This window comes from Tamandua tetradactyla, chromosome 6 (genome assembly GCF_023851605.1).
Source record: "Tamandua tetradactyla isolate mTamTet1 chromosome 6, mTamTet1.pri, whole genome shotgun sequence".
Classification (NCBI taxonomy): Eukaryota; Metazoa; Chordata; class Mammalia; order Pilosa; family Myrmecophagidae; genus Tamandua; species Tamandua tetradactyla.
Genome location: NC_135332.1, coordinates 81,082,970 through 81,106,046, shown reverse-complemented (window position 1 = coordinate 81,106,046; position 23,077 = coordinate 81,082,970). Strand labels below are relative to the sequence as shown.

Here is a 23,077-nt window from a genome sequence, read left to right as displayed (position 1 = left end):
GTTCGTATGTGTATCTGATTTTTTAGGTATATAATTTTCTGATGGTTGTAAAAATAGATCATTCAAGGTGATAAAGCCAAATTATTCCTAACTCAAATGCATTATGCATTTTCTAACAATCTCTATTCATTTGTAGCAGTGACACACATTTTGCAGTATTATAAATGATTCCTGGGGAGGCTTTCTGGTATAGGGATTCACTTATATATCTTTCATTCTCTTGTAGTAAACACAGTCATATGTCTGCCAATACCCAGCTGTGAGAACCCAGGCTTAATTCAATGCCCCCACCCACTTCTGAACCTCTAGCTTTTCTGGCTGCTGTTATAAGGATAGCACCTCTCCACCTAGATAATTGGCCAATATGCTTGATCCACACATTTGCATATCAAACTTGACTTAAGGGAACAGGCAGCATCTAATCAGTCAGTAGTTCTGAGTGATACTCATGCCTTCATTATTACTATTTTTTTAATTTTTTCAGTTCTTTCTTTTATTAGCATAATTCATAAGCATTTTTACTGGAATGATGTGCCCAGTCCTTTTATTCATGTTTCTCCTCTATTGCCTCTTTGCACAACATTCTCCATGTTATATTCAGGGTGGTACACTTTTAAACCTTCATGTTGCATTGAATTGGCTTGAGGAAAAGCTCTTAAAGTGACTTATAATGTCTTCTCTATGTGTTTATTTTCTACCTCCCTGTCTCATTTCTCAACATTTTCCTTAGAATTCTATGATTCCATATTATTAAACCTCTTACAGCTTTTGTAAGTATCATATTTCCCCCCCCCCAACCTCTGTTTTTTCTTTACCATAAATATCCTAGTGCTTACTTCAGCTCCCTTGGATGTCAAGCCCTGTTATTCAAAGCTTGGCTTGGATGGATCTTCATTGAATGTCTTCATTGATTCCTTAAGGCCAGTTATATACTCATTTCATATGTATCTACATGCCCCACTCTGATTCCTATTTAGTTCAGCTATTTTGTTCTAATGTTCTATATGTTCTAATTTCCTATTTGTCTCCCAATGAAGACTGCAACTACCATTTGGCAAGAACTGTGTCACCAAACAATTTTATCCAGAACACCTGTTGCAGCAGCTAGCACAGAGCTAGCCCTTAAATAAGAGCTGGAAATTGTGTGTTTATTGACTTTAGAGATAAAAGATATTAGATGTACCTCCTCAATCCTCTGAAAATGAATATTTTGCCAAATAGTAGCTTGTTTGGGCATTTGAAAGATATCCAACAAATTAAGTAAAATGAATGTTGCAACAAATTCAGATTAGTTAAATTTTTATTTTCCTGTTGTACATGGTTATTGACTTCTCATAAATTATTTGTATGCATTTTATAAAGCATAAGGGACTCCTCAAAAAGCAACCTTTCTGGTTTTTTGAATGGCAGCATTTCAGTGTTTTATTATGTTTAGTAGTCTGGATTTTGTGATGTTTCACTCTGAAAATAATAAGGATCCACCATTTCTCTGTTGGAAAAATAGAAAGATGCATCATCCCATTATTGCTCCCCCAAAAAAGGGCCAATGATCCTAAGGGGGATGGAAGAAGATCAGGTAAAACAAAAGGAAACTAAGGGTAGGAATTCCTGAACTCTATGAATTCACATGTAACCTCAAGAGACAAGTCAAGAAATAGTTGGTTGCATCCTAGAGACTATGAAAAACATATAATATTATATCTGCTTTGGTGAGGAAATGTGCTTGAAAATTTTTTCCCAACAGTTCAACAAAAAGCCTCCATTTAGAAAAAATATAGTACCATTATTGGATGAATACCTCATCCATCCCGGATTATATATACACTTTACATTTTTAATATATTTTATTTAGATCAGTTTTGGTTTACAGAAAAATTGTGCATAAAAGACAGTATTCCCATTTACTAGCATCTTGCATTAATGTTGTACATTTGCTGTCATTGATGAACTGATATTTATACATTATTATTACTATAGTCCATAGTTTACATTAGGGTTCATTCTTTGTATCATGTATCTATGAGTTTGACAAATGCAAAATATCATGTATCCAACATTGGATATATTACATTTTTTCTTTAATTGTCACAACTCTTTGGCAATTAAGAATTATATTCCCTTTTCCAGTGGTGAATGCAAGAGTTAGATAAATTAAGTCCCAAAGTCATAGAGCTACTGTGTAGTAGAACCTGGATATGGACACAAGGAAGTTATTTTTGCTGTTGTTACTTTGTTTTGTTTTGTTTCTTACTATTCCAGATTTGATTCTTTCTGATTGGCCATGATGTAAAGTCACAAAAGAGAATTTTAAAAGTTAAGATTTTGGGTGTTGACGTATCCAAATATAACAATTCTACAATAAATATCCTCAGATGAGAACCTTCAAAACAGCCAACAAACAATTAGAAAAGGCAAAGAACTGCTGATCATACACTGCATTAATATCTTATGTTTCTGCGGTATAATTAAATTGGTGGTAACAATGAGCTACTGGATTTTTTTAGTGTCAGAAGACAGATGTTTGACTATTTAATAATTTCATTGATATCTGTGTGCAGATTCATCAATGTCAATATATCTACATATTTTCCATATATTTAACATGTTTGCTGAACTAAATATTCCTAAATTGTTACTTGTTTGGCAAAAAACAGGGTCAAATTTAATCATAGTCTTGTAGGATAGAGGAGAAAAACATTGGGATTTGCTCAAAGTTAATGGAATAAGAAAACCTTGGCAGACATAAATTTGTGTGACCTTCTGTAAATCATTTAACTTTTCAATCTCGTTTCCCATCCCAGAAAATGAAAGATTTTCAATAAGGGAGTGTTTAAACAAATTATGATCTACCCATACATTAATATACTAAGCACATTTACACTGGTGCTAATGAAGGATTTACAAAATTATTGTAAATACATGCATGCATTGATTGAAAAATAATATCATGAAATGTTAATTATATCTTTGGATATTGGGTTTTGGATGCAATTTTTTTTCTTTTTATTATATGCCATATGCTCAAATTAGAACTTTTAGCAAAAACAGTCCATTTACAATTAGAATGACACTAATTAAATTACAAGATGGAGACTTTCAGTTAGGAAATGAAAAACTGAGGGAACACTAAGGAAATATATTGTATGATTCCGATAATAATTAAAAATCATTAATGTAAACAATATTTTTAATAACCACTATAGAAAGATATTTACCTACCTTATCATAAACATCATAATTTCTTAGAATTGTAAGCTATATCATGTAGATAGACTCTTAGACTTAGTTAAAATCTGGGCTTCAGGGTTCAAAACATGCAGTAATGAGCATCATAAAGTTTAGGGGAAGTCAAAGAGATATTTAATGAAAGTAAGTAAAAGCCCAGCTAATTAGCAGATTTCTATTACAAGAACATGGAAAATAAATGATATCTTATTGCCACTCTGCTTTATTCTATCTCTTTGAAACAAAGCAAAAAAAAAGTTGGAAAATCTGTCATTTATCACTCCAAACTTTTAGAATATGTGAAATGGGAAATGGAAATGGGTAAAATTACATAAATTTTCACAGATTGCTAGAGATTTCCTTTATTAACATATAACATATACATATTAACATATACAATAACATCACTTTCCTATGTGAAGTCTCCTAAGTATGAACAGATTTTAAATTTAATTGTAAATGTTTTACATATTGAACTGTTATATATAAAGATCAAATCTAAAAGTTATGATTAATAGAAATATGAGACACATACACAATTTTAAACTTTAGTTACATAAAAAATGAGGTAAATTTTAATAAAATATTATCTTAATTAATTTACAGTGTCATTTCAACATATAATCAATATAAAAATTATAAATGAAATAGTTTACATTTAATGTTTGTACTCTCCTTGAAATCAGATGATGTATTTAACACATACAACTCATCTCACTTTACACTAGTCAAACTTTATTCAATAGCCAGATGTAGTTCCTGACTTCTCTATGGGACTGCACATACCAATGAAATAACTCATGTTCATATGTCCAGCATCCAGATTTAAAAGATATTTATGCTTTAAAGATAAGCATGAAGCATTAACATATTATGGATAAAGGAGAAGTCCTCAAACACCTGTCCCTGACAGACAAAAAAAAATTTCATTTTTAATCAGTACTCTTCCTGAAGGTTGTGTCCTTACATGCTTTCCACATTCAGATTTCTGTTTTCTTGATTATTTTTTATTTAAGTGACATTTGCATTGTTATTCTTTGGCTCTCTAAGAAAGAATCACTTAAATTATAGGAACAATGCAAATGGACTTATCAATGACAGCACCCACTCTCCATCCCCTGGGTCCCCCCACAATGCCCCCCACCTCCCCAAAGTTGCTTACATAACTCAATGTCTTAAAGAATGGCAAGCATAGGTGGGACCATCTAACAGCTCAAATTGGTAATCAAGGCCACAGTGGCTTTCTCTTTTTCTCTGAAATTGAAAGTGTTGGCTGAAGGTGTAAAGTACTAGAGGTTCTGTCTGGCAAAACGGTGGGTGGTAGCAGTTGAGCCTATAATATTGCTTGCTACATCCAGCAGTTAAGAAAAGTCAGTTTGCAGGGATTTTCTCCTGGAAGTGAGAACTCTTATAGAACACTTCAGCACATTGCATTTCCCATCTGTTCTGCCATGGTTTGTTACGCACCTTCCAGAACATGTCATTGTCAAGGAGAATGAGAATATCCTTTGTTTCATCAGGTCCTTTTTGAGCATGAGTCAGTAATTAAAACTGGTCTTTTGCTATTTATTGGGGGACTGATGAAAGTAATACTGAAGAATTAACCACCACGCCATCATGAGTAGTAATGAAAGTCTAGTCTTCCAGTTTGCCAACCACCCCACCAAAACAACGGTGCACACCCATTCTCTAATTATTAAACCAACATAAAAAAATAGGCATCGTTTCCTGTTAACTTCCAAGAAAATCTATGTGGATTTTTTCAATAATTACAAGGTGGTCACTATTCTAGATAAACTAACAATAAACATTTTGATTATCACACATAATTAGGTAAGAAACATTCAATAATGGATACTTCATGATACAGTCTTACAATTTGATTTCTTTGAATCTTTTCTTCTGCAGTTATGCACTTTCGTCTTTTTTACTTTGTTCATGACATTTGAAGCCCTGGAATTCATTCATGTTGTGTTTTATCAGAATTCTTCATGTATGCTGAGATTCAGATAAAATGACGACAGCTCCCCATGAAAGTTTTCCTGTTGTAAATAATCTCATCTTCCTGCTAGAATGCATTCTTAATATTCCTTTTATGGTTCTCAACTTTACTTCTAGAATGTGAAGTTGGGTACTTGATTTTTTATTTTACATTCTTTTACCAGATGATTCATCTCTACTCTCAAGGAACTGCCTGTGGATTACTCTTCTTTCCATCCCTCATGGTTGCTTGAACTTGTTAAAACTTTATTAAATAGTTTCTGAATAAATGGGGTCCAACATGAAAATATTATGATAAATGTTTAAAGTTTTCTCTCGCTTTTTCACATGAAAAGTGATCGAATTGAAGTCGTAGTGCCCAGGCCCAGACCTGAACTGAGATTTAGAGTTGTATACAAATTTGGCAATGTTTCCTGTGGGTTAATTTCAAGAAAACTTGAACTGCAGGTAAAGTGCAAGTCAGATAATATGAATAATCTAGATCCAGTTTCAAGAAGACTTGTGCATGATTTCTAAATGTTTATAATCAATAGACAAGATTGCTTGATTAGGGAACCAGTAAGAATCCTGATAACTGATCACTGGAAACCCCTACTCTGAAATGAAGATTTAATGCACTGTCTAATGGAGCAACCAAAGAACAAGGTGAATAATGCACTCATTTGTTCTAAAATGAGCTTTCAAAGTGGAAGTAGGAAATTTTGTTATAAATACTCTGTCATCTCTTTTTCATCTTCTGGAAGTCCAATTCACATAGCATTTCATCTGTTAAGATGGTGTTAGGAAAATTTATTTAAAAAGGAATAGTTTAATCTTATTTGCAGATCACCAAAGTTGTAAAATACGATATTTAAATAATACCATGTAAATGGCTGTTATTCCATCAAGTAATCATTACATAAAATGTAAAATAGTTGAATGATGAAATTTGGAAAATGCAGGATTTTCTAAATGGCACATTTTAAAACTTACTATGGTATACATATATCCACAATAATGACTGACCTTTGTATGAACATGTGAGCAAGGTCAAAAACCAAGTAAAAATAGGTGTGTAGAAGGTGTAAAACTCCTTTTCAGCCTTTGCCTTGGATTATCATGATATACTAGAGCTTTCTTATGAAGGAGATGCCCAGTGTTGCTGGCTTCTACACACGCCACTCTTTGTCTTTTTACATTCTTACCCTCCAGCCCTCTCATTGTTTTGTCCCAGTCTATAATTGTTCTCTTCGTTCTGACACCTGATTGCTATTTTCCTGTGCCCAGGATGACTAACAGGCAGGAGAATTAGCAAAGTTATCCCAAGGGCAGGCAATAGTGGCTCAGTGGCAGAGTTCTTGCTTGTCATGCTGGAGACCATGGTTTACGCACACACACACACACACACACACACACACACAAGGTTGTCCCAACTAGAGTCATCATACAGGTCCATGGTTTGGTAAGGATATAGTGTCTTTGTACAAATCATGTGCAAATAACCTTTGTACAAAGTCTAGACATAAAGGAGTAGCATGTAACAGACACTTCTTTCATGGTTCCAGCCTCCACTTGCCCCATCATGAAGGCCACTTGGATAATAAACACTTTGTACACCTATGTGTGCCAATCCTTTTAGATCCTGACCCTTATCTCTGTTCTCCTTGCTTTACAATTTTAGACATTACTTTCTGAAAATACTCCCTTGTAGATGAATAGTCTTCACAAGCACTGCTCTACCACAGGCCAGCTATTTTACAGATGAGCTCATTTTGAGTTCTTTCTTGAATCATTTTTCCCAATTGTGACTCCCACATGTTCTCATTTTCTGGCCTCCATTCTGCTATCTACACAGTTCTAATCCTTAAATTTCTATATTTGCCTCATTCTTTGTTTAATCCAGGATATTATCTACTGATGTCAAAATACAGAATAAGATGTGGGCACATTTATACCAAAATGTTTACAATGTTTCTCTGGTTGGTTGGGTCATTGATGATTTTTTTTTCTTTTTTTGAGATATTTTATTCAGGTTTTAAATAACAATAAGTATGTATACATTATATAATAAATTTACAAAAAACTCAATTACTTTAAAATATAGTATAACCACTTTTTCCACATCTACTACTTTTTTCAGATTCCAGTTTTATTTATTTATGTATTTGTTTGTTGTTTATTTATTGTGAGTCTCTGTAATTTAAAAATGGAGGTACCATTGTTAAAATTAGAGGTGTGACCCCAGGTCACATCAGCTAGTATGTGGAGTTACAAAAATGGATGGTATAGAAATTTTTTTAGTCCAAGGAAATGGGGGTAAGTCACATAACTTGACAGATATTTCAGATTCTCAGACTCTAAAAGGGAACATCTTCCCTCTTCCACTTGGTTATTTTCTTTTAACCATTTAAAAATAGCTGCATCCCAGAATTTTAAAACTAAATTTAAGATATTTCCCTCCTCCTCCTCTCCACCTCTCTTATCCCTTTCAGCTCTCCTTCTCTCTCTCTCCAATTCTGGCTAATGTCTCTGTTGAAAATTCCCCAAAAGTCGTTATGGATTCTTGCATTCAGGCACTTAAAAGGACACATTTTCAATCACAAAGACACATATTAATGATTTCTTAATGTCAAGAAAGAAACAACTGGGCAGGCCACGGTGGCTCAGCAGGCAAGAATGCTTGCCTGCCATGCCAGAGTACCCGGGTTCAGTTCCTGGTGCCTGCCCATGTAAAAAAATAAAAATAAATAAATAAATAAAGGGGATGACCCCTGCTAAAAAAAAAACAACTAATTAAAGAAGAAGAAGGAGCAAATGAAGAAGTGATGGAGGGGAAAGAGAAGTAGAAAGAATAAGAAAAAGAGAAATTTTTTTGTTTTGCTTTGGCAGAAAATATGTCTGCTGATGTCTACTTATGCATTAACTAAACTGCCACTCAGATATTACATCAGACAGAAATTAACTAAAGTAGCATTCTTTCTACAACATTCTCTTGACCCCCTGACCTCAAAATGAAAGTAACCTATCTTGTTCCTACAACTGATCTATAATCTTTTGTCCATGAGTTTCTAAAAATGGAAATACTGAAAGGGAAGTGCCCTTAAGGATGGGTTGCATCCTATTTATGGTCAGTCATGGAGGGCTGATTAAAATTGTTTAACCCTTCTCTCTATCCATTTGATGTAACATACAAGTGCTTTATTTAAAACTTATATGTCACTTAATATTGCATGGTTCCTTATCCTCAGACACCATTTATTAAGTCCTTATTGTTTGCTAAATAATGGGGTGACTAATATTTCAAGATGGTTTCATTGGATTATGGAAAAACAGATACACACATAGATCAATTATAATAGAACACAGTGAATGCCATGATGGAGGAATGAATCAGGCACATTGGAGTCCAGAGAATAGAAGTTGCAGCTCTTTCCTTAATGCCACTTAAGAATTTGTGAAGGAAATGGGGATTAGACACATGAGAGCATAACCAGTTTCTGCATCTTTTGTGACCAGATTATGCTGTCATGCCATTATTCATTTCTATCTTCATTCAAAGTCATGTGGCTTATTTATATGTTTGTTAGCAAAGAAGCAAGATGTGCATGTGCATGCATGCAGTGGATAAAATCTTGGTATTCTAAAAACAAAACAAGCAAACAAGCTGAAATACAATTTAAAAGAAAGAAAGGAAGAAAGAAATCTAAATCCTACAATGGGCACAAAATCTTAGCTCTGCAAGGATGTTAAACCCTATTTTATTTCTCTGCCATTGAATTTAAAATGAGATTGGAGAATGACTGTAAGTGTTGAGAGGAGTGAAGCAATTTCAAGTGACAAAGTTCAAAGGAGGTGGTTATGCATTTCTAAATGGGCACCAAATCTCTTTTAGAGATATTTTGCACTTAGAAATAAAGAGTTCAGTTGAGACTGTCACCTAACTTTCTGGAGAAAATGGCCTATGCAAATGGACCATATTGTTTACTGAAAACCACAGTCATAGTGAATTTAGACTTAATTAATTTGACATTCTACAAATATTTATTGAATGCCTACAATGTGCTAGGAGCTAAGAGAACAAAGCATAATGCTTCAAAGGGACCTGTGTGTAATTTACCCTCCAAACTGGACTCGTAACTTTCAAAATAACTTTCAATTGTAAGCAATTTTTAACTGTAATATTTCACAATGATATTTTAAATCTCAGGTAAAAAATAGTCATTAAACTTCATAAGCAATTGTTTTTCTTCAGCATATAAGGCCACAATCAGAATTTATATTTACTGATGGAGGGAAATATGTAAAATGAAGCATATATTAGTTTTGCAGACATTCCAGAAGAAGTGTTGCCTTCCATGATAGCTTGATGATCTGTTTAGCAAAAAATGTGAGCTATGCCATATCTATGAAAGTAAATATATGGAATTCGCCTCAGAATAAATTTTCAACTGGTATTCCCATCAATATTTTTTTACCAACTATAGTTAACTACTAAGTTCTCATTTTACCCTTACAATGTTTTAGGGAATAGCAGAGTATCCTATTTATAACTCTTAAATTTGAGTTTGGAATGTTAGGAAACATGGATTTTTATTCCTAACTAGCATCCTTGATCCTTTGGGCTGATAAAAAAAATTCTCAATTTTGCTTTTGGCAATCACCTCTCCTTCCTTCCCTCCTCTTTCCCTTTCCTCTTAGCTTATCTTCTTCTAAATGGTCCTTGCTGGCTTATAGTATTTCAATTTTTATTCTACCACACTCCCTACTGAGGTCATTTACTCAGCTGATCAATTAGAGTATTTCATCCCTTGCCACAATAACTGTGTTATAGATGGGCACTTGACTCTAATAGAACCACTTACAGTATTCCATAACATTGGTTATAGGGATGCTGAGAGAGAAGCTTTTCTTTCAGGAATTGTAAGCTCTAAGAACTAGATAAGTCAAAATCTGCAGGCATAACAAAATATCTGCACAATGAAAATATATCAGTTGCAAGTGACACAACTGGTACTATTTAAAACATATAGGGATAATGCTCAGAGTATGATGCAGGAATATGATTTTGCATGCTTCATCTCTTAACTCTGCTTTCTTTTGTGTTGGATCTATTGGCAAGCAACATCTACCCTTCCTCACCTTGATTGCAAAATAAGTGATAGCAGCTCCACACTCATATCCTATTTTCCAGATTCCCTAATGGAAAAGGCATGCATCCTCTTAACATATAAGTATATGTATCCTCATTGACTTATGTGGGAAAACATCTCTATTCCAGAACAAGTCACTGAAGCTAGAGGGCTAGAATAACACACAAATAGGCCACATTTAGATCATGTGTCTGGCTCTGGTCTGGGGCTTGAGTTTAACCTCACCTAACCCACATGGATAGAGATGAGAGAAGTAATTTCCCAAAGATGAATAGGATGCACTTTTCAAAAAAAGGAAAAAGAGGTTGTGAACTGGGAAAAATAACATCAGCCAGTTATGTGTGTCCAAATCCAACACAGAAAGAGAAAATGGCAACAGAGAAGTTGAGTTTTGAACTCTGAAACTCTATATCCAGAAATGCTCAAAACTATTTATGAGAATTAATCAATTCCATTTTGTTTTAGCTGGTTTGGTCTTTATCACCTGAAATCAAAAGTGTCTTAATAGATGAAAAGGAGATACACAATGAGAAGTATTCTGAGGTTCAGCAAGGTAATTCATCCTTATTTGTAAAAAAGGATCAATCTCCTTAGTCTTAGGTATGCTGCTTGTTGAGTCAAGGTAAGTGTGCATCATGCTACTCCATTTTAATTTTTTCTTGTTATTTAAGAAGCACTCAAATAAAAAATTATTATTTATATTGCTTTAATTACATGCACTGTATGGTGTATTCTCATCTTTTTCTGTGGAATTATAGATATTTGCTCCAATAAATGAACATTTCCATACCTTCTGATTCATTTAGAAATTCCAAATTAATACTGATAAAGAAAAGATGGTGAAGAAAAAAATAAAAGAGATGAATGAATGAAAACTTTATCATATTAAAATTGCTAATTGTGAAACCTTGCATTATTCTGTTTATTGCATATCCTTTTGGTGTGCTTTGGCTATACACTGAGATGAGAATTTGCATGATATTTGCAAGAAACACACACAAAAAAAGCTCCCTAGAAAAAGCAGTAAGGAAATGATGAAATAAGACTCAGAAGGGGAAGAAACCAAGAAGGGATGAACATCAGGCAAAGTCCCAGCCTCATCCTGAACCTTCAGGGGAGCTCTGAAAGGTAAATTGTACATCAGGATTGTCTCAGCTTGTGGGAAAGCTTTAGCTAAGATCCATTCCTCACTGGGGTATATCTGATATGAAATTCCCAGACACGTATGGACCAGGATAGAAAGAAAGGGAAAGTAGTTCCAATAGCCCAAGGCAATTCTCTGAATAGTCACACATGCAGTCAATAGAAATAAAAGCACCCATACATTAGAGGAGATGACAAAACAGTTCAGAGATCTGAAGCAGCTGGACAGATCACAGACAGAGTCCTCTACAGTGCGTATCGAGTCTTTCACAATAAAAACATAGAAAAAATGCCACTTTATATAAAATCCACAACGATTAATATTTTTGTGTGTAATGTCTTTAATTTGTGTTTTAACTAGTGATATTTATTTTAGAAACCACAGGCAGTGGTCCTTTCTCCAATGTGCATTATCAAAGAAATATTTTAATAACTTTAAACAAATTCAGACTTTGAATGAGCTCAGTGCCCAATGTTAGAAGCCAGCAAAGCTCCTTTTTGCTTTGTTCAAGGCAAAGCAAAGCTTTTGGATATGTGTGAAAGACACTTGTAGGGGAACTGGTGATGAAGGAGCTTCTCAAAGAAAGGGGCTTTCAGGGCTTCAGCTGTAAAGTCCTCCTCTGTCCTTCAGAAATCTTTTGAAATGCCACTTCATGTAGCTTCATATTTCATCCCAAGAGAAGGGCTTTCATGGCCCAAAGATTAAATACAGAGTCCTCTACATGTTAAAAACAGGTATATGACTTGGTGTTTCTTTTATTTCTTGTTGTCATTGTTTCTTTACACCCCCAAGCTATGCTACATAGCTTCTCTTTTTTTTTTTTTTTCAATCTATTAAATTTATTTTAACATTTGTTCCCCCTATTATTTATTTATTTTTAATCCATATATTTTACTCATCTGTCCACACACAGATAAAAGGAGCATCAGACACAAGGTTTTCATAATCACAAAGTGACACTGTGAAAACTGTATCATTATACAATCATCTTCAAGAAACACGGCTACTGGAACACAGCTCTGCATTTTCTGGCAGTTTCCTCCAGCCTCTCCATTACACCATAACTAAAAACGTGATACCTATATAATGCGTAATAATAACCTCCAGGATAACCTGATTCTGTTTGGAATCTCTCAGCCATTGACACTTTATTTTGTCTCATTTCGTTCTTCCCCCTTTTGGTTGAGGTTTTCTCAATCCCTTGATGCCGAGTCCCAGCTCATTCTAGGATTTCTGTCCCATACTGCCAGGAAGCTTTACACCCCTGGGAGTCATGTCCCATGTAGCCAAGGCCTTAATTCTGAGGCCTGCCCTCAACAAAACTTATTTCAGCAATAGTAAACTGAACCTACTTAAGATTAGTACCTGTCATGATCAGGTTCATGTGTCAACTTAGCCAGATGGTGGTACCTCTTTGTCTGGTTGGGCAAGTGTTGGCCTGGTGTTGCCATGGGGACATTACATAGAATTAAATCATGATCACATTAGCTACATCCACAGCTAATTCCATTTGTAATCAGCGAAGGGGAGTGTCTTCTTTAATGAGTGATGTTTAATCTAATCACTGTGTGCCAGTTCGAATCTGTGGTGGACCCCAGAAAAGCCATGTCCTTTAATCCTCATTCAATATAGCTGGGTGAGAGCATTTTCATTGTTCCCACGGAGATGTGAAGCACCCAATTGTGGGTGGTAACTTTTGATTAGATGATTTCCATGGAGGTGTGTCTCCACCCATTGAAGGTAGAGTTGCTTACTGGAATCCTTTAAAAGAGGAAACATTTTGGAAAGAGTCCCTTTTGTAGAGCCACAAGAAAGCCAGCAGACGCCACTATGTTCACCATGTGCCTTTTCAGCTGAGAGAGAAACACTGAATTTCATCGGCCTTCTTAAACCAAGGTATCTTTCCTTGGATGCCTTAGATTGGACATTTCTATAGACTTGTTTTAATTGGGACATTTTCTCGGCCTTAGAACTGTAAACAAACAACTCATTAAATTCCCCTTTTTAAAAGCCATTCCGTTTCTGGTATATTTCATTCTGGCAGTGAGCAAACCAGAACACACTAGAAGCCCTGTAAGGAGGATTCAGAAGAGACAGGCTCTCTTCTTGCTTTAGCCCGCGAGCCTCTCCTGTGGAGTTCATTCAGACCCTCCATCGGAATTGTCAGCTTCATAGCTTTCCCCGAGGATTTTGGACTCTACATTCTCGCGGTTACGTGAGACATTTTTATAAATTTTATATTTACGAATATTTCCTGTTGATTCTGTTTCTCTAGAGAATCCTAACTAATACAACTTGGTACCAGGAGTGGTTCTTAAGAAACGGAACCTTAAAAATGGGTTTTTATGAACGGTCTTCTACTCTGACTGGACTCAAAGGCACTAAGGACTCTGATTCCCAATATCAGAATGAGACTGCCAATCCATGGAATGAGTTGGCAAAAGAGATAGTCAAAATATCACCTTTCAATTCTTCTAATGCTTCACTTATATGAAGCCAGGCTCTGGGGGATAATGTTTTTGACAATTTTATACAGAGTTTTGTAGAAAGAGGAGGTATAGAGACGTTGGCTGGTTGTTGTCAGTACACTGCATACATTAGTAAGTAAAAGGGATGGGCTTAAGGCTTCAAACGAGGAGCTTAAGCACCATCTGACAGATGTAAACATTTCTGTGAGTATACTGAAGGAAAATCTTATTTCCTGTAGCCGTAGACATCAGATCTCTGAAAAATCAGACTCAAAATCTTATTGTTAGTGTAGCAACTTTACAACGTAAACTGAAATCTCAATCTTGGATGGTGTCTGCCATTAAGGTGAGGGCACTGATTGGAAAGGAGTAGGACCCTGAAAAATGGGATGGTGATATATGGATTGATAATGATGTCGGTGAAGAGTATGAAACCCTAATTCATGCTGAGTCTTCTCTAGATAACCCTGTTAATAGTCTGCCCTGAGAACACAGCTGCCCCACCTCCAGCCTGCCTCGAGTAGTTGGCCACCCAACCTCCACCTGAAGGGATTAGCTCTAGAGTGATTAATCCTGTTTCACCAGATGAAATTGCAAATGAATGCCCTGAAGCACATGGCTTTGAAGATAATTCTAATTCTTGTCATAACTCACCCCCACCAACCCTCATTTCTTCCAGACCTACAACTAAAGTCATAACAGGTCCCTAAAGGTGAAGTGCAAAGTATCACACATGAGGAGGTACATAGGCTCCAAAACAACCAGGTACATAATGCTCCAAAAGAACTGTGAGTTTTCTAATTCATAGACAGAAATCAGGGGAATATGTGTGGCAATGGATTTTAAGGGTGTGGGATAATGGTGGGAGGAATATAAAGCTGGATTAGGCTGAATTTATTGATACGGGGCCACCAGGCAGAGATTCTGCATTCAATGTTATAGCTCAAGGTTAGAAAAGGTATTAACAGTTTGTTTGGATGGTTGGCTGAAACATGGATCAAAAGGTGGTCGACATTACATGAGGATGAAATGTCAGAACTGTCCTGGTATAATATAGATGAGGAGCTCGAGAGGCTTAGAGAGATTGGAATGTTAGAGTGAATTTATCATGCAAAGCCTGTTCTTACACCTCAGGAATGTCTGGAGGATGCACCTTTTACCAGAACAGTGAGAAATAAATTTGTGAGACTAGCACCATCATCCCTGAAGAGCTCTGTAGTTGCGCTTCTCTGTAGGTCAGATATTACTGTAGGAACTGCTATCACTGAGCTGGAATCCTTAAACACAATGGGGATGACCAGATCCCCAGCTGGCAGAAGCAGCTTTTAATCTCCAAAGACAGGGTGGATGTGGCTATTATAATAGACAGCAACGCAAAGCAGGAGTCAAAATAATCTGACTCTCAGAGATTTGTGGTGTTGGCTAGTAAATCATGGGGTACCTAGAAATACAACAGATGGGCAGTCTACTAAATTCCTGTTTGAGCTGTATAAACAAGAGTTCTACGTCAAGTGAACAGATGTCTAACCTGAATTACAAAAACACAGAGTCACGGCCTCTTAATCAATTTCCAGACTTGAGACAGTTTAGAGACCCAGAGCCCCTTGAATGAAGGGGAGGCCAGGACCCTTTGGGGGAGAACCCTGTTATACTGCCACAAATTTAACTCTTAATCTTTCTCCAAGCCTTCCCCAAGGGAACCAATGGCCTTTTACCACGGTAACTGTGCATTAGGGAAAAGGAAATGATCAGCTGTTTCAGGGATTATTAGACACTGGTTCAGAAGTGACATTAATTCTAGGGGATCTAAAACATCCTCTATATGTCACAGGATGGGAGATAAATCCAACAAAAATACAGGGGCCTTCCACCTCAATGAAATTTCTAGGTTTCCAGTGGTGTAGGGCATGTCGAGATATTCCTTCTAAGGTGAAAGATACATTGCTGTATCTGATGTGTCCTATGACCAAAAAAAAGGCACAATGCCTAGTTGGTCTCTTTGGATTTGGCAACAACATATTCCTCATTTGGGTGTGCTACTCTGGCCCATTTCTCGAGTGATCAAAAAAGCTGCTAATTTCGAGTGGGGACCTGAACAAGAGGAGGCTCTGGACAGGTCCAGGCTGCTGTACAAGCTGCTTTGCCACTTGGACCATATGATCCAGCAGATCCAACGGTGCTGGAAGTGTCAGTAGCAAATAGAGATGCTGTTTGGAGCCTTTGGCAGGACCCAAAGTCCATTCTATCTTTCTGGTTTCTCTGAAGCAAACCCAAAAGGAGATTAGCCAAGTACGGTGATGTTTCTCTGGGAATACTAGGCATTAAGCTCCTGCTTTTCTCATAAAACATCCTTAGATCTTGAGGACTATTGGCCTGAAAAGGTGGTTTTCCAACCAGGCACTGATAAATCACTGTTCCGATGCTCCACAAGTCCGCCTTAGCATCATAATGTTGAGACATTATAACCTCAGGAGCCATGTACATCGGGGAGCCACACAGCGTTGCCGCCATCATGTTGCTATGGAGGTAACGAGCAAAACCAAAATCCGCTATCTTGACGCGGATGGCGCTGGCGCTGGCCCTGCGGCGGCCGGCGTACGACAACAGGATGTTCTGCGGCTTCAGGTCCCGGTGCACGATGCCCTTGCTGTGCAGCGCCCGCATGGCCGCGGCGATCTGGTGCAGAAACACGCGGATGGTATCCTCGCTCAGCGTGCCCTTGGCTTGCAAATAATCTGCCAGGTCGCCACCATTGCAATACTCCATCACCAGAAAGACAGAGTTGGGTAATTCCTGAACATCATAGAGTGCTACAATATTTTCATGCTGAAGTTCCTTTAAGATTTTAATTTCCTTTCCAAGCAGTATTTGTGATTTCGACAAGTTCTTTTTATTAATACTTTTAATAGCTACCTCCCAATCAGTTTTCTGGCGGTGCCGCCCCCGGAAGACCACGGCGAAGGCCCCGTGTCCCACGAGGTCCCTCTTGCTGTACTCGAAGTCGCCCACCACCTCCATGGCGGGGCATGCGGAGGGCGGGCGCCGAGCGGCCCGGGATCAGCACCGCCGGCCCGCCGACCCCGAGCGCGCCCGCGGGCGGCCGGACTGGGGCAGCCGCGGCCCCGGGCCCGGGCGCACGCTCATGCCGAGAGGCCGGGGCGGAAACTGGGGGTGGGGCGGGAGGCACCGCGCGGGGCCGGGGTCAGCGAGGCCCGGCCTGGCCCCGGCCGCTCCTCATGGCCCGGCCCGCCGCCGGCCGAGGGCTCCCTGGCAAAACGGCCTCGGCGCTGCAGGCCCAGAGGCGCCGCCGCCGTCACTGTGCGCCCCCGGAGGGGCACGCGCGCCCGGGAGAGGTGCGGGATCCGGACCTCCCCATGCCAGGCTCGGCGGCCCTCTCCGCCCGGGGCGGTGCTGTTGGGGCGGCGCTGTTGGGGCGGCTGCCGCCCTCCGGCCCTCCCTGCCGTGTTACCGCGCCTCGCGCCAGGCGGGTCAAACGCACACACGCGCGACGGCCACTCCCGCGCGACTGCTCCATAGCTTCTCTTTTTAATCCAAGGATTTTCCTCCAACCTGGCTTTGGTTTATTTCCCACAAGTCTTCCAAGAGTGTATAAACTCTGACACATTTTTAATACAAAATAATTTACATACAAGTATATAATTTACAAACACAGACTGCTTTTCTATATTTTGTATGTTTATTAAAAACCATATATTTTATAAAATTTTAAAGAAGTACTTGCCATATAGAATTTACAAAATAAGGATAAAGCATATAAAATTCAGACTCATGGAAAGAGAAGGGAGACAAAGAATGGAAAAGAAAATGATTGCCTAATAAAATGTTTACTTAAATATATCTGCAGAAAATTGTACAAAGCAAAATTATAGATTTTTATGGGATTTTTACAAAACTAACAAACCAAGGAACCATCACTCATATCAATAAAAAATTACTACCATCACCAAAGCCCTCCTTATTCAAATTGTTAGTACTTTGAAGATATTAATAACTTTGTCTTTCAATTCCTTCCAATTTCATCGAGAAAAGATTATTTTTATTATTTATTTGACATTTGCTTTAATATTTTTCATTATCTTTTGCTTTGCTAAAGTTTCTATGATATCCTAGGTGTATTCATATATATTTAGATTTAGAATTTGTAGAATTTCTTAAATGTTAATTGGGGATATCTTTCATCAGTTTTGGAAAACCCTTAGTCATTATCTTTGTTAAAAGTTACAAAACTTTAATCAGTTTTGGAAAACCTTCTCTTGTGCCCCTTCCTGTATTTCCATTATGCATCTCATTTTATGCTTCAGGTTCAATTTTTTCCTGTGATAAGGTTAATTTAGAGCATTGAAAGAAGATTTCATTTAGGATGTGACTTCTGAAAGTACACCAGAATTAGAAAAGGTACTTAGCATGAGGATGCTTGGAATGTAGAGGGTGGGAGAGCAAAGGCTATGGGTGTGGAAGTAGACATTCTGTTCTAATAGCATCTGTGTGTCAGGTACTCAGACTGAATTTTACTCCTAGGTGCTTTGTTTATAATAATTACATTTTCATCTACATGTATGCCCCACCTCCCGTTTTGCCATATCTCAGTTTCCCCTAACTTGGGATTTGTAGAGGGTTGAATATGAATTTAGATTTATTCTGATCCATTATCAACTACAAGTCATCATACATGGCTGAAATAAAGAGTTCTAAAATAGTTATTTGCCTTAGAAAAATTAAAAGTCAGCACCAACCATCAAACCAAATAATTTACCTGACAGAAGACACAATTGCCTTGATATGTAATTCTGCCAGATTACCATTTCGTTCTCCTCGAATAAAATGGTAATAAGATAAAAGAAAAATGTAACTGATTTTTTTTCCTCTTTTGATTTGAACAAAACCCTCTGATGAATTTGATCCTGATCACCTTACAAAGGAAAATTAGAGGTTGGCATCACTGCCTGGGGCAGCAAGGCAGCGCCTCTACTTAATAAAATACCTTTTTACATGGGTGTGAATAAGACTATATTATACTATGAATTCCTGCTTTTGAAGAGGAACAGATATGCACTCAGAGTGGAGAATTCAGAACTGAGCTCAGTCGCTCCAGACAGATAGTTATTTCAACTAATAATGGGAATAGGACAATGTTACAGAAGAATCAGAACACACAATTATTCACTGAGATGTGCTTGGGCCTGTGATTGAAAATGAAGCCTCTATTCAGAAAACTTAGAAGAAAAAGGCAAACATGGCCTAAATTACAGGATGTGGACAGTATATTCAAAAACAAAGTTTTAATAAGAATTATCAGTCAGTACTGTGACTTGCTATGTGATCCCAAATTTGGTGTAGAAAATATGAGTATTGTGTTTTAATAACAGTGATAATAATTTCATCTCTTACTGTTGAATTTCTACAGAATTCAAGATGTCATGTGTGACATTTCCATTCATTATTTCTAGTATTAATTAAATGCTGCAGGATATATATGTGTGTGTGTGTGTGTGTGTAAATATATTATTAATGCACTCTACATTTATTTAGTTTCTTGTATGTAAATTATTTTTCAATAAAGTTATGAGGGAAACAGAAGAAATGAGGAAATCAAAGTTTAGAGAGGGTAAGTAACTTGCTCAACATCACTAAACTCCCATACATCAGGAACAGGGACAGAATTTCTATTCAGGTCTCTATGGCCCTAAATCTTGGGCTTTTTAAACCATATAGATGTAAGAATAAACACTTCTCAAAGACATTTTCTTCTTTAGGCTTTCAAAATTGTAACCATCTCCAAAGTTAGTATTTATTATGCCATTAAATTTAATATTCAGAAATCTTACAAGTTACTTATAGTGCTATAACTTTTAGATGTGAAATATAAAAATGAAACTTTTCGTTTGAAAGCTTGCATTTGACAGGAAGTCTTAAAATTTTATGCGTGAATTTTTAGAAGAAGCTACTTAGAGAGGGTCACATTATATAAATAAAATGCCTTTTCATACTTTGTGGCTAGAAATAAATTAAATATAGCATGTATTTTTTGTACATTAAAATAGCTGTTTGGAAAGCAGGTACGTGGATTGAGTATCTAGTTAGCTCAACTGTGGATATGAACATTGCTTTATTTTTCCCAATACATGTCCACGTACTGAGACCCAAAGTGTCCTTGAAATCCTTCCTACTTATTGTCCATATAAAGAAACTGGCACCACAACATTTTTGGCAACATGTTTAAGGATCTGAATAGAAAGCATTAAATAATGTCTAAAAAACAAAGAGTAAATGAACCTGGACAATATATTTTTGAAGTTTTCTTAAATTAATAGGAAATAGTAACTAATTATCATCATATAAATGAGGGGTTGTTTGGGGGCCACCTATGTGCTTTTAGTATTGATTTCCAATTTGCATTCATGTTATATGGGTAAGAGATTTAATTTTCATCATATTATACCTGTATGATGAACCAAATGCATGGGTGACTTTGGTTTCTTGACAGAACATTTTTGCGGTTCTCAGTATCAGCGAAGAGCTGAGTAATCTTGAGTTGTAAAAGCAGATAAAATGGCTGAATAAGCCTTGTGACTAGATCAAATTGAGAGGTGGTACCAACTTTCAAAGCAAAGATTCACCCCAAGATGAACTCTTTGCTACAGTGTAAAATTCCATCATACTTTTCATCCCACTGAAATGCAAAAAACACTGGCAGCAAAAAGAGAGGTGACTTTATATATATTTTGTTTTAGTATTAATAAAACCATCTGCTGAATTTAATCTTGACCATCATACAAATGCAAATTATTGAGTGGAGGCCTAGACTCTGCAGTAGGAAGATAAATATGCTTAAAAAGAAAAAGAAAGTTTTCATGCAGGTGTGACTAATCCTATATATTAATATCTGCTTTTGTCTATTCAAATGATAGGATATTTAATATACAATCCCCCCATTTGGGACACAGAAAAAAATTGTTCCTGTCTTTCCATCAGATTAAACCTATCATTTCCAATATATCTATGGCAATTCAATAATATCTTAGGAATATGGAATTAGAGAATCTTTTTCACAGCTTAATTGTAAGGATTAGCAATTGGAGAAACTGTTAATATCACTATCTCAAATATTTAATCTGTAGGAAAATGCTGATTCTGATAATTTCTTTTTAAGGCAGGCTGACATTGCATGAAGGCTTTTTTCCCTTCATTTCTAAACTGCTATGGATTGGATTGCATTTACAATGTTCTGTGAAAGCAACTTATTTGGAAATAGGGTTTTTGAAGATTTATTACTTAAGATGAGGCCAAATTAGTTTAGCATGGGAAAATATCCTATTTGTCTATAAGAAGAAGAGAATTGGACTCACACAAATGAGAGGAGAATATGATGTGACCAACTGTGGCAGAAAACCTCATGGATTGGTGGTGAATCACCAGAAGCTAGAAAAGGTTTAAAAAATTTCCCCATGCAGGTTTAAGAAGAATCACAGCCTGTTCTGTTTGCTAGATGCTGGAATGCAATATACCAGAAATGGAATGGATTTCAAAAGGGTAATTTAATAAGTTGCTAGTTTACAGTTCTAAGGCTGAGAAAATGTCCCAATTAAACAAGACTATAGAAATGTCCAATCTAATGCAACCAGGGAAAGATACCTCAGTTCAAGAAGGCTGATGAAATTCAGGGTTTCTCTCTGAAGTGGAAGGGCACATAGCAAACAAAGTCACAGTTTCTCTCTCATCTGGAAAGGCACATGGTGAATATGGTCAGGATTCCTCTCTCATCTGGAAGGGCACATGACAAGCATGGGGTCATCTGCCAACTTCTTCTCCTGGCTTCCCATTTCATGAAGTACCCCAGGAGGCATTTTCCTTCTTCATCTCCAAAGGTCTCGGCTGGTGGACTCTGCTTCTCGTGGTTATGTCGTTCTGCTCTGCACTCTCTGAATCGCTCGTTCTCCAAAATGTTTCCTCTTTCATAGGACTCCAGAAACTTATCAAGACCCACCCAGATGGGTGGAGACATGTCATCGCCTAATCCAGTTTAACAACCACTCTTGATTAAATCACATCTCCAGGGAGATGATCTGATTACAGTTTCAAACATACAGTATTGAATAGGGATTATTCTACCTTTATGAAATGGGATTTGGACTAAAGCATGGCTTTTCTAGGGGACATACATCTTTTCAAACCAGAACATGGCCCTACCATCCCTTTGATTTTGGACTTCTAGCCTCCAGATATATAAGACAGTAAGTTCATGTTTGTGTTACTTTGTGATGACAGCCCTAACAAACTAAGATATGTTATTCAACTTCATTAATAGATTACATTGCTCTTCTTTATGTATCTTGAGTTTAACATATCTATGATGCCAGTAGTTACAAAATTAGCAACTTGAGGTATACAGTGAAGTTAGTGTATAAGAAACCTAGGAACACTCAGTTAATATATGTATGAGTTTCCTAGAAAAACACTGCATCAGAGCTGAGAGGTCTAGGATAAATTTCGACATACCACTACAGCATGGAGTTAGGGATAAGGGGCAAATCAGCTTAGAAGGGAAGACTGTCAGAATCAGTTGAACATCCATATAAGATCCAGGTCATTAGCTATCAGTCACTGTGGGAGTAGTGTAAGTAACTCATATTTTCTGAGGCTTTCTTTCCTCATATATGCAATTCAAACACTAATGGTGCCTACTTACCAAAACACTGTTGCTAGAGGAGCTCACTTTTTGCCCAGTAAAATATTACCAGAGCTCCCTTCCAAGCTGGTCCTTTAATGGCAACGAGAAATTCAAGGATGAGACAAGTATGTATAAGCAAGTAAGTAATGTTTATTGAAGTGAAAGTGAGTATATGCTCGAGAGTTGAGCACGGGTATGCTTTAGAGACAGACGCATGGCACGTTGTTTGGCCCATGAATTTTTATTAGATCAAAGGGGGGTGGGGTTTGAGATGTTGGGAAGTAGCTATTGGTTAGTAAGCATTCAAATTAAGGGTTGCAAGTAGGCTATTGTAAAATTGATCGTCTATACATTCTTATGATTGTGATTGGTTAGTAAACCTGCCATAAATTGAATAAACAATAAAATTAAGGATTGTAAA

At 37.0% G+C, this 23,077-nt stretch overlaps 1 long non-coding RNA gene across 1 annotated transcript in view; it reads right to left on the bottom strand.

Moving 5' to 3' along the window:
* Nucleotides 1–1,282: 1,282 nt before the first annotated feature.
* Nucleotides 1,283–23,077, bottom strand: part of LOC143686170 (uncharacterized) — a 62,562-nt gene continuing 40,767 nt past the window's right edge. Inside the window, exon 2 of the long non-coding RNA XR_013176949.1 lies at nt 1,283–1,489. This is a non-coding gene — a long non-coding RNA (uncharacterized LOC143686170). The remainder of the gene's footprint in view (nt 1,490–23,077) is intronic.